The following is a 15,938-nucleotide window of genomic DNA, read 5'->3' on the forward strand; positions in this document are numbered from 1 at the left end:
TTCACAAGTTTCTGCATGGACCTAACTAGCCTAGGCACAGGTTTTCAAGCCCTGGGACAAAATGGGATGCTTTAAGGAAAATGTGTAGCCTATGTAAGTAATAGGCCTAAAATAAAAATAACAATTTGCTTTCATATTCCATAAACAATTTCACGGAAAGGAAAGGATGACAACGCGCATTCTGTTTGTTTGAGTGGCTTTTGCACATCCTTTCATGCCGGTGACTGCGTGCTGCTGCAATAGAGGATTTTTGCTGCATTAAAGTTACCGATTAATTGATCATTAATTTAAACGACAATCGATCATGGAAATGATCGAAAATTGACATCCCTAAAATATATAATGACAAATTATAAAAATAGAGGGATCTCGTGTTAATTTTTTGCAGATCAGTTTACACTAAATACAACTAAATAGAACCAGAATTGATTAATCTTTTTTTTTTTTTTTTTTTTATCAAATGAAGCCACAAGGCATCAAAAAGTAAAGACCATGTAGTGAAGCCAAGATCTCCAACTGGAGTAACTTCTGGCTCATCATCAAGGTTTACAGTGAGCCCTGCCGATGACCCACATTTAGTGTGACATACTACAGTTCCCATAAACACCTGGACAAAATGTATGCCCCTGGAGTGAATGAGTGGCCCCCGTTGTCATCTGTAACTATGACGACTCCTGGAGGTTATTTTTTTAACTGCAAGAAAAAGAAGGACTCCCGTTTCAAAAGGCTGGAGGCAGTCCAGGTTTTATTCACTGCAGCAGCTGGAGTGGTAAATCCACACATAGAAAGTGCTGCCAATGATGCATATGTGAGAGGGTATGGAGTGCATTTGATTACACCAAAAAAATAAAATAAAAGAGGTGATCTAGCATTTTGTCACACTGCACCACTGTTCTTTGAAAAAATATATATGTTTCTGGAAATAGCTGGGCTACTGTCAGGCTACTGAAAAACTAGTTAGGTTAATAGTGTATCTGGTACAGTAACTGTAACACTTTCACTTTGTCAATCTGTGTTCAACAGGGAGCACAAACACATTGACCAGTGGGCAATGTGAAAAATGTTTATTCAATGTGTATTCTTCAAACAAGTGCAGAACTCTCGGAGAGAGATGCCAGCGTGTTTTTAATGATATCGGCTAACACTTTGTCACACAGCGATTATTTACACGGCTGCCCGTTAGCTTTGATTGTGTGCGAGCAGAAACAATGATCATATAATGGAGTGGATTTGGCCAGTAGTTGTTCGTGAACATTCCTTTCAGCAGGGTGCTTGGTATGAGTCAGTGGTAAAACCAGGCCACTCTGCATGATTAGGCATTAGCCTCTCTGCTTACATTCACCATTGCACTACAAGACAAACCAGCTCGCTTTTTGCTTTCTATTTTTCTTTTCTTACTATCATCCTTTGATCTTGTCCCCCTCCATCTCTCATCTCTCACAGTGTCTGTTTTCTCTTTCTGTCATGTGGTGTAAAGCATGCTGATAAGTTGGTATTTCAGGATCTCAAATCAGTTTCACCTGATACAAGATACTTGTTTATTATAGGAGCAAAGAGCAGAAACACAGAAAATAACATATTTGAGTCATTATTACAGTAGTTCATATCTCCACAGTTGTTTTTAGTATTCATGCAGTATTCATGTCAAGGCAATTTGAATGAACCATTAACCTTATGAGTATTAAAGTTATTGATGTAACTCATCTCGTCTCGCACTGTTTGTTTATTTGGACATAAATTATGCCCAATGAGTAATGTTGAGGAAGGTATGCTTTAAGAGTGATATTCTTTTTTATGTTTATACATATACACTGAACAAAATTATAAACGCAACCCTTTTGTTTTTGCCCCCATTTTTCATGAGCTGAACTCAAAGATCTAAGACTTTTCTATGTACACAAAAGGCCTATTTCTCTCAAATATTGTTCACAAATCTGTCTAAATCTGTGTTAGTGAGCACTTCTCCTTTGCCGAGATAATCCATCAACCTCACAGGTGTGGCATATCAAGATGCTGATTAGACAGCATGATTATTAAACAAAAGTGTTGCGTTTATAATTTTGTTCAGTGTATGTTTGTTTTTATGACCAATAATTTTAAGTGTCCTTTAACCATATTCAGAACCAATTTTGAATTGTTGTATTTCTAGCACAATGATGGAGTGATGACAAAATAATTATTAGGCTACAACAATAAAAAAACTACTACAACAATATTTTAATAATGTTAATTTAGTGTACAATGAAATGTTTCAACCATTTCTGTAACACATGAATGGCTTTTTTTGTAAAAAAAAAAGTTAATAAATCATGTGAATATTGCTTTTAAAATTGAAATATAATTTAGATCATTTGCACTGCAGATACCAATGTTTCCTGTTGAACGTACATTGGTAATGTGTTGTTTGGTGCTATTTTTTTTTAGAGTAGAAAAGTAAATCAAACTGATTATCAGTGCTATTACTTTTCTAAATAATCTGGATTTTGTTTGCCGTATGATGAAACGAGTGAAAAGTGAAGTACATTGAAAGTACTTGCATTGAAGGAGGATCCTGAACCATATCTAGAGAGCAGACTATCATAAGCCGGGTTTCCATCCAAAGTTGCGAATTTAACTTGTGCGCAAAATTGGAATATCGCATAAAACATTTGCGAACAAGCACTGTTTCCATCCAACGAGTCAGAGAGAACAAAATCGCCACTTCCTGATAAACTGGCACTAAATAAGAAAAGTAAGAGAAGCCACTGAATATAATTATTCTCAAATATAATAAATTACTTGCGCTTTGAGTGAGCAGACGAAACACAATAAATGCGGACTAGCTTTCGGTGCTGAATGTCAGCTGTTTGGGAACGCAGTCGTGGTAGACCGTTCTGGGAGGCAGTGTGACGACAGACTTTGCTTGGGCACTTCAGAATGACCATGACAACATTTCAGATGCTGTGCAACTAAATCGGTCCGCTGGTTAGTCAGGTTATGCTGTCCCATAGCGCAAAGTCACATGACTTTTTTGAACGCTCATGCTGGATTTATTCGCAAAATGCGTTTCCATTATTCGCATTAACCCTTTTACGCACAAATCAAAAACCACCTCAAGCGAGCGTAAAAACATTTTTGCGAATTAAGGGATTTATTTTCGAAATTTGCCATTTCAATCACTCGTTTCTCATGCAATACTTCAAAATGCGCATTAAAACAGGGTGATGGAAACATAGCTATAGAGACTTTGATGTTGACTCTTTTGATGTGGACTCTATTGTTTTAAACAACCACTCACAAAACCCTGGCAACTACTTAGTAATGTCATAGAAACACCCAAAACACTAGCAACTGCATAGCAGCACACTAAAATCCACTCACAACACCTTAGCAGTTGCATAGCAATTCCTTGTCTCCTTCCATACAACTTCGTAGCTCAGTGGTGGCAAGTTTTGCAAAGACAAGCACAGCTCCAAGTTGCTTTCATATTTTTGTCAGTTCACCCAAGGCATCATAGTTATAAGTTCTCCAGTATCTCCATGGTTACACCTTAGACTTTGATCTCAAATAAATGTTTGCATAGTTGCCAAGCTATGACACCGAATGCCAGTGGGGCATTGAAATAAAACACACCATTTATCATCTTCTCCTTGTTTTGAGTCACATTATGGAATAACAGCCTTAAAGAATGTAGAAATGTGCAGAACAATTAAGAAACATGACCTTTTATCATTGTATGCATTTCTAAGCTTGATTAAAGATTTAAGTTGACTTTCCTTCATTAAAGTGGCATTTGTGTCTTGACTCTGCATCGTTAACTGGTATGATTTGTTTGACCAAAGGCCTTAAAGAATGTGAATCATTTCTAAGTTCCACAACTTCTTGCATACCACATACCTCAGTGTTTGAGGAAGCCAAATACAATCCCCAGAGACCTGCTTTGAGGAAGAGTATCTGTGGACACATCAAAAGACAAAAGAAGAGCAGAGACGCTTTGAAATGTAACTCAGGGCATCAAATGAAAATGTGCTACCAAAAGTCCATGGACAGTGAGAGCTTGATCAAGAATTATCTAAAAGAACAACAGTTATGCTGCCACAGGGTTATCCTGTGAAGCACATACCTCTAGTTTTCTTGGAATGAATTTTTGCATAACAGTTGAAGTAGTCCTATCCGTTAGGCTGACCTTCTCACATCACTGCCCCATTCTCATGCTGCCTTCATGTGCTATCAGAAATGTCCTACTTCCCACTTAAAATGTTGTAATTATAACTTAGTTTGAATTCAAATGCTTTGTTGTTGGAAAGAATAGGAATCAGAGGATGACAGGAAGTTCATTATTGCCTATTTCTTATTAAAACCAAAATATATGGAAGCTATTTAGTCAATATCCAATGAATTTTGAATAAAATGTAGCGTCCCATTCAATGGCAACCATATAAACATTACCCACACTATTTATACATTCACCTCACTATCTATTTGCTATTTCTCAACCCATTCATTTGAATTGTCCTGCAGTTGTTGTGTAAGTTTCTATGCTGGAGGTGTTCACCTTTATCAGCCTTCACCGTGTGATTGGGCAAATGCTTAAATATGCCTTTCACCTTGACGGGCACAAGGTCTTGTTTCCGTGCCTTTGTTCGGGCCACGCCTGTTAACCTCTAGACCACAATTGACGTGAGAGGTTAGGGGGGGTCAACTCCCTGGTCAACACCTGCTAATCTTCAGGCCTTCCAGAAGCGTGAGTCAGAAGAGGCTTCAAAGATAGCAAACAGGAGCAGAGTCATTGTTCCCAACCACTGGATTTCCTTTGTAGCAGGGGATGAGTTTAGGGTGATGTGGCAGCTCTACGTCATTGCCTGGAATATCAGTCATTACATTTATGCTGCAGATTAACTATGGTGCTTTAGCAACAGCATGTTATCAACCAAACAATCATAGAATCAGGTGCAGGAATGTTGATAATGTTCACACGCCCAGAGCTGAGCGCTGTTTATTGTCATAAGTGACAGGTAACTTCGTGCTTAAAGGTGACATATCATGAAAATCTGACTTTTCCAGGTTTTAAATGCTATAATCAGGTCCCCGGTGCATCTACCAACCAAGGAAACGTGAAATAGGTTAACCCAGTAACTTTGTTTTCGTAAGCCTTTTTCTGCAAGCGTCTGAGAAAACGAGCGCGTTTGATTTTGCTCACTTGGTGACGTGGCAAAGGGTGTTTTTAACGTAAACTTGTGTGTGAATGAGAACTTAGTTTAGTACTCACATGCTGTGACAGCCGCTTTCTGTCCGTGTGCTTCGGATGTGTGCTCTCAGAAAACATCATGAAATCATTTTTTTTTAAGGTATGTGTGATTCATTGGTGCACATTATTCCAAAGAAAAAGTTTATACATTTTAAACGAAAGATTACAAAATTACTTTTTTAAATTTTTAATTAATTAAATTTTTATTTATTTTTTTTCCAAGATCTTTTTTGGTGTACATCATCAGTGTCCCTTAAATGATAACCACCTGGTGGAATTCTGCTATGACTTATCTTTTTCATGTTCTAATCAATTCTCAATGACCTACATTTTTTTTCTCTCTGAAATTTGTCATATTAAGGAAGTACAATGTAGAGGTCTGCATTCCCGCGGCTCTCCCGCAGGAACCACGGGACCCGACCGGATTTTTTGCGCCGCGGGATTAAATTCCCGAATAAAACGCGGTAGCGGTCGGTAACTCTGGTGTAATTTGAACGGGAGCGGGCGGTCTAACAATATCCCGTTCCCGACGTCCATTTAGAACAGCATATCTGCGCTTTATTATTATTGATCACCGGTACAGCATGCGCTCAGGACTGTTATGCACGTGCTGCACGCATGCTTTAAACGTCACGTGTTTTGTTTGCGTGGTCTGTGCACAGCATGTGCATAACGATGCTCAGAGCAGGCTGTACCTGTGGTAAATATACGGCCCTCAGACAGAACAGGCAGGTTGTCGATGAGTGACAGAGCAGAATAAGGATGGAGCAAAGTGTGGATGCGCTTTCATTGAAGGACGTTCAACTCGGTTTTGTTTATATTCTACTTAGCCTATCATTTTAAATTAAAGATGTCCTATTTATTTATTTTTCTCTGCCACACTTCCTACTGTGTTAACAGAAAAATGTCAAACGAATTTAGTATTTTGACAAGACAATTTTATTTGTCATCTCTCTTTATTTCAGTAGTGGAAATTTAAATGTGAGATTCTGGAAACCAGATCTAAATTTAGCGGGAACGGTCGGGTCGGGAAGAAAATTATTCTAAGCGGACAGCGGGTGAACAAAGAGTGAATATATAGCGGGAGCGGGTGGGTGCGGAATAGAACCTTGCGGGAGCGGGACTAAAAAAACAGTCCCGCGCAGACCTCTAGTACAATGGGTTGTGAATGCCTTAACAAGTTGACTTTAAGTTGTTCCTTTCTAAACATTTAAAAGTGAAATGGGATCATTTGTGAACGATGCAACTGCTTACTTGCACTTCCTGCTCCATTGAGCGGTAGTAATCCGTGTGAACAACCTAATCCTGCTCTCTGTGGACCAGACTCAGTGAACTCACCCAAACTTTAGCTTGTGAGGGTTTACTCAGGGTATTTCACGAAAAACTTGTAGAATGGCCGGCTACATATTGATGACAGTCCCTGAAAATTCATGCCAACAAAAAGCCAACTGTTATTGTTCAGCATTCTCTTCAAAGTAGTTATTGCAGGCTTTAGGTTTGGTCTGAGCGTAAGGCTATTTTGTGAGTTATTGTCTCATGATTATTTTTTAACCATAATGACTATATTCTTGTTAATTTAAGACCTGTTGTCTCTGTTTATTTAAATGAACTAGCATAGATTGGGATCACAGGGTCAGTCATGCAGTGAGTGATCTATCTTTGATTGGCATGTTGCTCTGATGATTGACAGGGTTGATATTCCAGATGGGTTGCTGTTGCCCAGAGAGGGAGAGAAAGGGTTGTATCCTGCTTCTAGTAATGGATTGACATTAAGATTAAAGTTTAGGAATTCCCCTTTATCCTCCCATTTAATTTCCTTTCCTACTGTAACTCAAACCTCCCTTTAAACTTTGTTTTAAACCTATTGATCTTTGTCTGATCTTCATCTTGGATAATACACCTTCAGTTGTTTAGAGTCTCCAGCTTTTGTTCACAGTTGATTGGTTTTCCTAACTCATTTATTTTTTTGTCAGATATTCTGTAAGCTGGCCCTTTCTGTCCTTTCTTCAGTGAGAGTCAGGCCCTAAATGATGCATAACCATCACACAGCCCTGTTTTCACGGGATATTCATCTTGAATTTTCATCATGTCCGTATTGATTTTAATGGCTTCCTTCTGCATTCTTCTTTGAGCTTTTTATTTTTCTCCCCATCCTCCCCTCCTCGACCTGTCTTTGTTGATTCTGCGATTGGAGTTTGGACTTGTTTAATTTACAGACAAACTGTTTATTCTTGTCTGCTCATGCTCATCCTAAATGCCCAATTTTATTTTTCTTAGGTTTTCAGAGTCTGTTTCACTGTTCTTGTTTCACCCCCAATGAGAAACAAAAGATCTGTTGCTACTTCTGTTACATTATGAAATCGTAACCTCTATTCCTCATATAACCGTCTAACGATCTCTCTATATGAACGAGAATGCAATCCCATGTTGCATTGTGACAAGCTCAGTGAAAAAATACATTCAAGTTCAGTACTGAAAGTGTGAATAAACAAAACTGGAAGAGAATTTTCATCATGTCCGTATTGATTTTAATGGCTTCCTTCTGCATTCTTCTTTGAGCTTTTTATTTTTCTCCCCATCCTCCCCTCCTCGACCTCTCTTTGTTGATTCTGCGATTGGAGTTTGGACTTGTTGAAATTAACAGTTGGATGTGCGAGAAATTTCTTCAGTTAAACAAGGAAAAAACTGAAGTCATTGTGCCCAATTTTATTTTTCTTAGGTTTTCAGAGTCTGTTTCACTGTTCTTGTTTCACCCCCAATGAGAAACAAAAGATCTGTTGCTACTTCTGTTACATTATGAAATCGTAACCTCTATTCCTCATATAACCGTCTAACGATCTCTCTATATGAACGAGAATGCAATCCCATGTTGCATTGTGACAAGCTCAGTGAAAAAATACATTCAAGTTCAGTACTGAAAGTGTGAATAAACAAAACTGGAAGTAGAATGTTTTCTTCTAATCAGTATTTGTGTATGTGCCATGCATTTTTACATTTTTAAATAATTTTTGTAAATAGTTTCACCCTTTTAGCTTTGCAGCATGTTAACGCCAGACTCTATTGAAATATATTGAGTCACATCGTCTAAGTCACTGTAATGTAGAGTGTTCCAAATTCGTCAATTATAAGGTTTCATAATAGTTAGAGTACTACCTTTGAAGGCAGCTGCCTGTATGCAGTAGGTAATTCATTTGGAACAGAGAAATAAACTGCACTGTCTAGTAAACACACTGACTATGTGGGTTTTGCCTAAATGAGAGAGGAGGACAGAGAATGAGAGATCTAAACATTCATCCCCTCAACTGGGACAGAGCCAATCACAACTAAAGCACCAGACTCAGGATATGCGACAGACAATGGCAATAATATTACATTTCACTCTCCCCATTTACTACAGTGTCAGATGCCAGCCAGATGACCTTATATACTTCCTCTAATGAAGTTACTGTCCTTAGTTTACATCTGCTAATGGAAAAACAAGATATTTTATTACTGGAGAGACGACTTTGGCCTATTTACATTACCAGTCTCTGTTTATTATAATAGCAGCGGCGAATGTCATATCAAAGATTGGCTAATACCTTTGTTTTAGCATTCTTCTAGCTATTGCTAACAATCTGACTGGATGATTATTATGTGCCTTGCATGTGATTCACTCATAATCATATGTTTTGACTGTTTGCTGTCATCTTTTTTAGGGTTTGGTAAACTCGAAGAAGTTGTTGGCCAATGATAGCTAGGGAGTATGTACTTAACACTAATATAACTAGTGGGCGTTAATTACCCATGTCAACCAAAGGAAGACCAGCTGTGTTTTTGTTAGACACACATTAAGAAGTGTTTTTTTTTTTGTTTATTTTGGGTAAACTTCTGAAATCCCAACCATGAGACCGCAGTTAGGCTTCACCTCAAGTATGCGCCTTCAAGCATTACCATGCCGACGTTGCCGTAGAGGTGCTTGGTCTTCACCTTTCCCAGCATTCTGATTGGATGAGGTAGGTAATACCTAGACACGATTTGAAGGTGACTCATGCTTCTGTGTCTGTTAATGTTGGAAGACAATGGGCTCCATACACAGAGGCCCCCGGTGGGGAGGGCCAAGCATGCTCCAACGGTCTCAGCCCAAACTGCTGATTAACACCGGCCTGAATCTGAGAAAGCACATGGAATGCTCTTCGGCTTGCCTGGTATGCAGGTGTATTGTCTGATTTCTTCTCTGTACATTGGTCTAGTTATATTGACAGACGTGGAGGGGATTTGCACAACATTGTCCTCTGTTTGAATAATGTCTTATCATCCTTTTCAGCAAGATAAATCTTTAAAATGAGAGCTTTGAGTGTAGCACATGCTAGATTTTTGAGGAAAAACACTTTTACATAATTCACTCTTTACGCATGGTGCACCAGGATCCTACACCAGGTTTAACCAGAGAACCAGAGAACTTTAACCCCTGGCTGCTTTAATACTGTAGTAGAAAATTGAATTAAAAGTTTGATTTCAGTTGGACCAAAACAAAGTCATTAGTCCGACTAAAATTTTCTCAGATGATTTCAGACAATTGAAAATACATTGTACAATTTTGTACCTGGGTCAATCATTCATTTGATGAAAAGTTGAAAATACATTGTACTGTTGTGTTCTGCTTGGCATGCTATACTTTTTTCATTTGATGACACTTTGAAAATGACAGACAGTGGTGTACTTGGTTGTTGATTATTATTATTAGTTGAAAATATGTCTCTTTAAAATTTTCAAGTCGACCAAAAAATCTCAAAAACTGAGCTTTTAGATATGATGCCCAGCCTTAGGACAGCATGACATATTGAACTTCTGTCTTTCACAGACTCGTTTTTGTCAAATTAAAATGATGTCTACTGTGACTTGCTGTCACTAAAAGAAACGCAGCCTCTGTCTGTGAAAAATCGGAGCCCAGCCTGTGTTTTTAGCGCTGAGTAAGGAAAGCTAGTAAAAATTATTTGAATAATGATGAGTCTGCTTTATGCCTGGAGCAAAGTTCAGTTCCCATCACACCCCACTGCCAATTGTCTCTCTCCATTGCTCATCCACTCTCTCCTCTGATGTTCTTCTGTCTATGTCGACGCCCTCTCTCTCCCTCCTACTTTCTCTCTCTTGTAATTACTGTTTAAGCATTGACCTGCATGTTGGAAGTTGCCCTTAATTTTCTGTTTCGTAGCATGTCTGTGCATGTGTTCTGCATGAGTTGGCGAAGTGGAAACATGAATGTCTCAAAGCAAGCTAACATTACTCTGGAGTCACATTTAATTTTGTATTCCTGGTAAAGACGACACCACTCCCTGCGGAGAGCTTAAAGAAATGCTTTCCAAATGGGTTGCAAGCATTGTGTTTTCTTAATTAGTGGTGTTTGCCAAGACAAGTATGACTACATTTATTGCTCATACTTAATGTTAGGGATTTGAAGAAACCCCTAACCCTAAATATTAAACTCTCATGTGTTGTTTATGCTGCACCTGTGGTGCGATGGACCTGAATGAGAAATCAAATAGCTTGTTGAAGAGAGAAGTATTATTACTTTTCTAAGCAATAAGATACTAGTCTACTCGCAGATTAGTATCTTATCTTATTCCACAGACTCTTTAAATACCATTTACCAATTTAAATACCATATATTTTACTTTTTTCTTTTTAATCTAGATTTGATTTCCTGCTTGTAATCAGACATCAGAGTGATGTCTGATATGTGAATGGCCATATATACAAGGTGTTGGCTGTATAAATATTGATGCTTTTTATTTCAGGAGCGTGCAGATATCCTGCATCCATTTGCTATCATGGTGTTTGTTAACACTTAGCACTCTGGTCTTATCTTAATTAAATCGGCTGTCTGCATACATTGCCTCAGTCATGATAATCTGACGAATGTTTCCAGGCGGCTACGTTAGTATCTTGATGAGTGGTCCCTTTCAATAAAACTTTAACCCAGTCTGCCTGCCTACTTTCTCCTGCTCGCATTCTCAAGTGCAGCTATGACAAAAATACCCAGATTGCTTTCCCATTAAATGTTAATGTTGTTATCGTTCAGCTGTAACTTGTAGAGTGGTAGCGTAATGTGATACAGTGTGCTTTGTGGAACAGTGTTTCCTTTTGCTTCAGTTCATATGCTGACGTGCTCATTAGTGCTATTTTCAGAAATGAACCTGCGGACAATAAATAGTTTTATGCTATTAAAGAGAGCGTTCAGCAAAAAATTGAACTTCTGCTATCATTTACTCTAATTTCGCTTTAAACCTGTATGACTATATTTCATCTGTGGAACACACATTTCTCAGTGTTTTTTTTTTGTCTGTACACTCTTAGAAAAAAAAAAAAAGGTACAAAGCTGTCACTCTGGGGCGGTACCCAAAAGCTAAAAGGTACATTAGGTTAAATGTGTTTGTGTTCCACAGAAGTTCTACAGGTTTGGAATGACACGAGGGTGAGTAAATGATGACAGAATTTTCATTTTTGGGTGAACTATCCCTTTAAAAGCAGGCATTCATTGATAAAGGCTGAATGATGTCTCATTTTTATCATCTGATTTTTATGTAAGATTATAATAGTTCATAAAAGTACAGTGTCCTAGTTTTTGGTTACCCCACAACCCTGGTCCTCGATTGGTTTTCTCCATTCAATATCAAACTTTATTAATAGCCAAGTTAAAATTATTAACCGCTAAGTCAGAGCTGACCCAGAAGCAGCTCTGCCAAACCCACTGGATCCCACCTTTTATAGCTTTCATCCATGTCCTCTGGAGCAGAACATCTCCTTCAGAACTGTCAGAATATTTCCCCTAACCTCTAAATGGAAGTCTAACTCCCCAAGGTGCAACTTCTCAGGCCATTATGCTGGATGAGCTGTATCCGGGCGGCAGGCTGCGGACGTGGGAATGCCAACAGCCATCCTGCAGTAGCTCCACCAGGGTTATTGTTTCAAAAAGCTGGGTTCTCGTAGCCTAAGGGGGAATTGGCCAGCCACATTGGTGGTTTTCTCATGAAAAAAACAAACACTACTTGGCCCAAAGGCATTCGGTCTCTTTTTCTCTATTTTTCTTTCTGTCTCTATTTTTGTTTTCTTTTCTTTCTTTTTTTTACTCTGGCATTTTTATCGCACATTAATGCTTATATTCTTTATTGAAGCCAGTGTCAGGGTGGTACATGTACAACTGAAGAGGATGACCAGTTCTACTATGGCAATTACACTACTACTATGGCAGTCGGGGAAAATTACCTAGCAACATCACAATGGCCTAATTATTATTCTTTCTTTTTTTTAATAAAACAAAAAATTCAGGAGAACATTAAAGAACATCTACACAAAACGTAACAATCAGGAAGAGGTGAAAAACATACAAAAAAACAAAATCAACAATGTAAAAAAAATATATATAAATATGAATACATAATGAATACATAAAATGATACATTAATTAAAAATAGATAAATAAACAAATAAATAAAATAAGATAGAAAACATTTACCAGTAAAAGAAAGTACATCTCATTGATAAGTATCACCAATCAGCTAGTACAGCTACTTTGCTAATTTACAAAGAAAGCCCTCTGTGTGTGTGTGTGTGTGTGTGTGTCAGCAGGTCTGATGGGTTTATGAGGAAATCTCTCCAGTCGGCTCTAATAGGTCACTGCCAGGCTGTAGATAGAGATCAGCATTCCACTCCCTCATTTATATGCAAATGAGGATTGACGTCAGCTGACCGCCTTTGTAAATGTTCTTGTGTTATTTAAAAAAAAGTAAATGTGTAAGAGTAGTTGTATGTGTATTAGAAGGTGATGTTATAATGAACGCCATGGTGTTTACATCTGTAGGTTTTGTGGGCATGTTTTGGTTGTTATTGTAAGGTCTTAGGACTTCTTATTGTCTGTACCATTCTTTTATGCTGCGGGAGAGCAGTGCTGTGGAATGCATTAATCACTGACGTCTAATTCTCTCTCTCTCTCCCTCTCTCTTTCTCTCCGTCTAAAGCAATGGGCTCCAACCGGAGCCAGACTGTTTAGGCTGTTTCACTGCCTGCAGAGAGTGAGGGTTTGTGTGGAAAGTGTGGCCCAAATACACAGTCACACGAAGAGAGGAATATTGTGACATTCTTTAATCTCGGTACATCTGTCACTCTGTGATCCAAGCCAAACAATAGGTGTTATTCATGTTGGCGTTCCTCGCTTTAACACACACGCACTTTGCGGATATCGCATCTGAATTCTACTAGACTTGTTTCGGTCATTTTAAATAGGGACGCTAATGATTAATCAGTGTTTAATTGTTGTTAATAATTTAAATGCTTAAGCTTTTTGTTTGACTAGTCAGTTTAAGAAGAATCGGCACACTCGTTGATATTATACAATCACACAAGCTGTGGCGACACAGGCGCACCCTTAATTTAGTTATTAGGCTTTGCATATTCAGGTGTTCGAGTGTTTCTTTATAATTAACCGTTGCGTTGACTGCAAACACAGTGCTAGTGTGGTAAAGTAAATGCGATTTTCCTTCAGTCTCTCTGTATCATCACAGACAACAATCATGGCAGTGCTCACCGGGAGAACATGCAGGTACATTGACCTCTCTGTGTGACTGTGTGTACAGTAAGTACACATTAAATCCATCAAAAGTGACAGTAAAGACATTTATGTTAGAAACGCTTATATCAAATAAATGTTTTTCTTTTGAGCTTTCTCATAAATGAATTCTGAAAAAAATGCATCACAGTTTCCACAATTTTAGGCAGCACAGAGGTTTTCAAAACTGATAATAATAAGAAATGTTTCTTGAGTGATTTCTGATGGATCATGTGACACTGAATACTGGAGGAATTGCTGCTGAAAATTCAGCTTTGCTATCACAAAAATACTTTACATTTTAAAATATATTAAAATCGAAAACAGTCATTTTAAATCCTGCTGACACCAAACTTTTAAATTCTAGTGTATATACACTACATGCTGCTGCTGTTGTTGGTGTAAAAGTAGAAATTCAAAGTAAAAAATAAGGTTTTATATTTTTATGTGTATGTTATAATTAATGTTAAAATAATTCATTTAGGGTTATGTTTAGTATCTTTACCATTGGTAAAGATACTAAACATAGCCTAAATGCATTAAAACACAGTAGGCTGAATTTATTAAAAGGAAATACAAAATACTTGCTTTTCCGAAATATTGTTAAGAATATGCAACCTCCATAAGATGATTGGAATCTTGCGTTTTTCTGTATTTTGATTTCTGATTATTTAATTAATTATTGATTTTAATATCAACCATTCTTATTTCAAAAGAATATTTTATATATAAAAAAAAAATCCCTTCCTTATACCAGTAATCTGTCTGTCACAAAGATTATGCACCGCATATACCCAAAAGAGGAGAGGCTTCCGCTGTAAAAGCATTTATGGACATCTTAATTATAATACAGACTACAGAGAAGAAAACACTATGTTTTTCTGTTCATTTGTCACTTACCTTTCAAACACATTTTTCGCCTTTAGTTGGACAAAACTCTTGTCCTCAAGTGCTTATTAAAGTCATTGTTTTCTGTGCTCTACGGTCATTAAGAACAAAATGAAGACACTTCAATTTCTCTTTTTTTTTTTTTTTTTTTTTTAGACCGTTCTCCGTAGTCTTTGTCTTCTGCTGAAAGAATTTAATGAATATTGATGATAGTTAATATATATTTGATTGACACTTGGAATTGCAAGCTCTGAATGTTAACAGTGAATTCCTTTAGCAGTTGTTTCTGGTGATATGTGTTTGCTAGTGAAGCAATTTCAATTATTTATGTCCTTGTATAAGGAGAGACACATTTGCTGTTTTGAATGACTGGTTTGACATGTACTTGTTCCGAAGAATGAGCTGCAATAATGGATTTTCCCCCTAATGTATATTACATAGATGAGATTGAAAAGTCAATGAATTTATGATTTGAACAGTTTCTGTTCAAACAGCAAAATATAACTATATTTTGACATTCTGAAGACATTGTGGCAGGTGCTTGCATGTGCAAAACTCACCGTCACAATGCTGCTGTTCTAGAGGCATTGCTATGTGGTGGTGGTGTGTGATATTGACAAAAATTGTATCTCTATTTTTTGGGGGGGATTTTTCAATAACGATAAACTATTTTGCCAAGTGTGTTTTTGTTCTGGTACTGGTTTGGATAAATAAATATGACACTAAAACCACCAGTAGGTGGTGGCAAGTTCCTGTCTAAATGAGTGATTCATTGAATCATTCGTTCAAATGATTCTTTCACAATGGCTGATTCATTTCGAAACAAAGCAAGTTGACTGTCATTATGAATGGATCATTGAATCATTGACTCAAATGTTTTTTTCAAAGCAGATTCATTCAGGAATTGAACACCGCAGTGTTGCTATGAGTGAGACTCACAAATGTTTTTTTTCTGATCTGTTTTTTTTCCCTTTTTATACGATTTTTTACAACGAAACAAAAAAAGACACTATTGTCTAAAATGTAACTCACTTAATATGTATTTGTTTGTTGAACTGCTGTATAAAATCAGTATCACATTCGTGCTTATGTGCTGATATTTAGGAAAATGTCAGTCTTGCTTGTTTGATGTTCCTAAACAGTATCATATCTTATAAATATATAAAAAAAACATACAGGGTTATTTTCTGCTTTCATAACTTTAAAGGGGTCATATGATGCGATTTCAATTTTTCCTTT

At 37.4% G+C, this 15,938-nt stretch overlaps 2 long non-coding RNA genes across 2 annotated transcripts in view; one reads left to right on the forward strand and one right to left on the reverse strand.

Annotated features, from left to right (window-relative positions):
* The window catches only part of LOC107749077 (uncharacterized), a 2,325-nt gene extending 2,153 nt beyond the window's left edge, over positions 1-172 (reverse strand). The window contains exon 1 of the long non-coding RNA XR_001640991.1: positions 22-172. This is a non-coding gene — a long non-coding RNA (uncharacterized LOC107749077). The remainder of the gene's footprint in view (positions 1-21) is intronic.
* On the forward strand, positions 24-13,405 carry LOC107749076 (uncharacterized). Its single transcript, XR_001640990.1, has 3 exons — positions 24-97; positions 734-736; positions 13,394-13,405. It is a non-coding gene; the product is annotated as an uncharacterized LOC107749076 (long non-coding RNA).
* The last annotated feature ends 2,533 nt before the right edge of the window (positions 13,406-15,938 follow it).

The sequence above is a fragment of the Sinocyclocheilus rhinocerous genome, unplaced genomic scaffold (assembly GCF_001515625.1).
Source record: "Sinocyclocheilus rhinocerous isolate Xijiao unplaced genomic scaffold, SAMN03320098_v1.1 scaffold1642, whole genome shotgun sequence".
NCBI lineage: Eukaryota > Metazoa > Chordata > Actinopteri > Cypriniformes > Cyprinidae > Sinocyclocheilus > Sinocyclocheilus rhinocerous.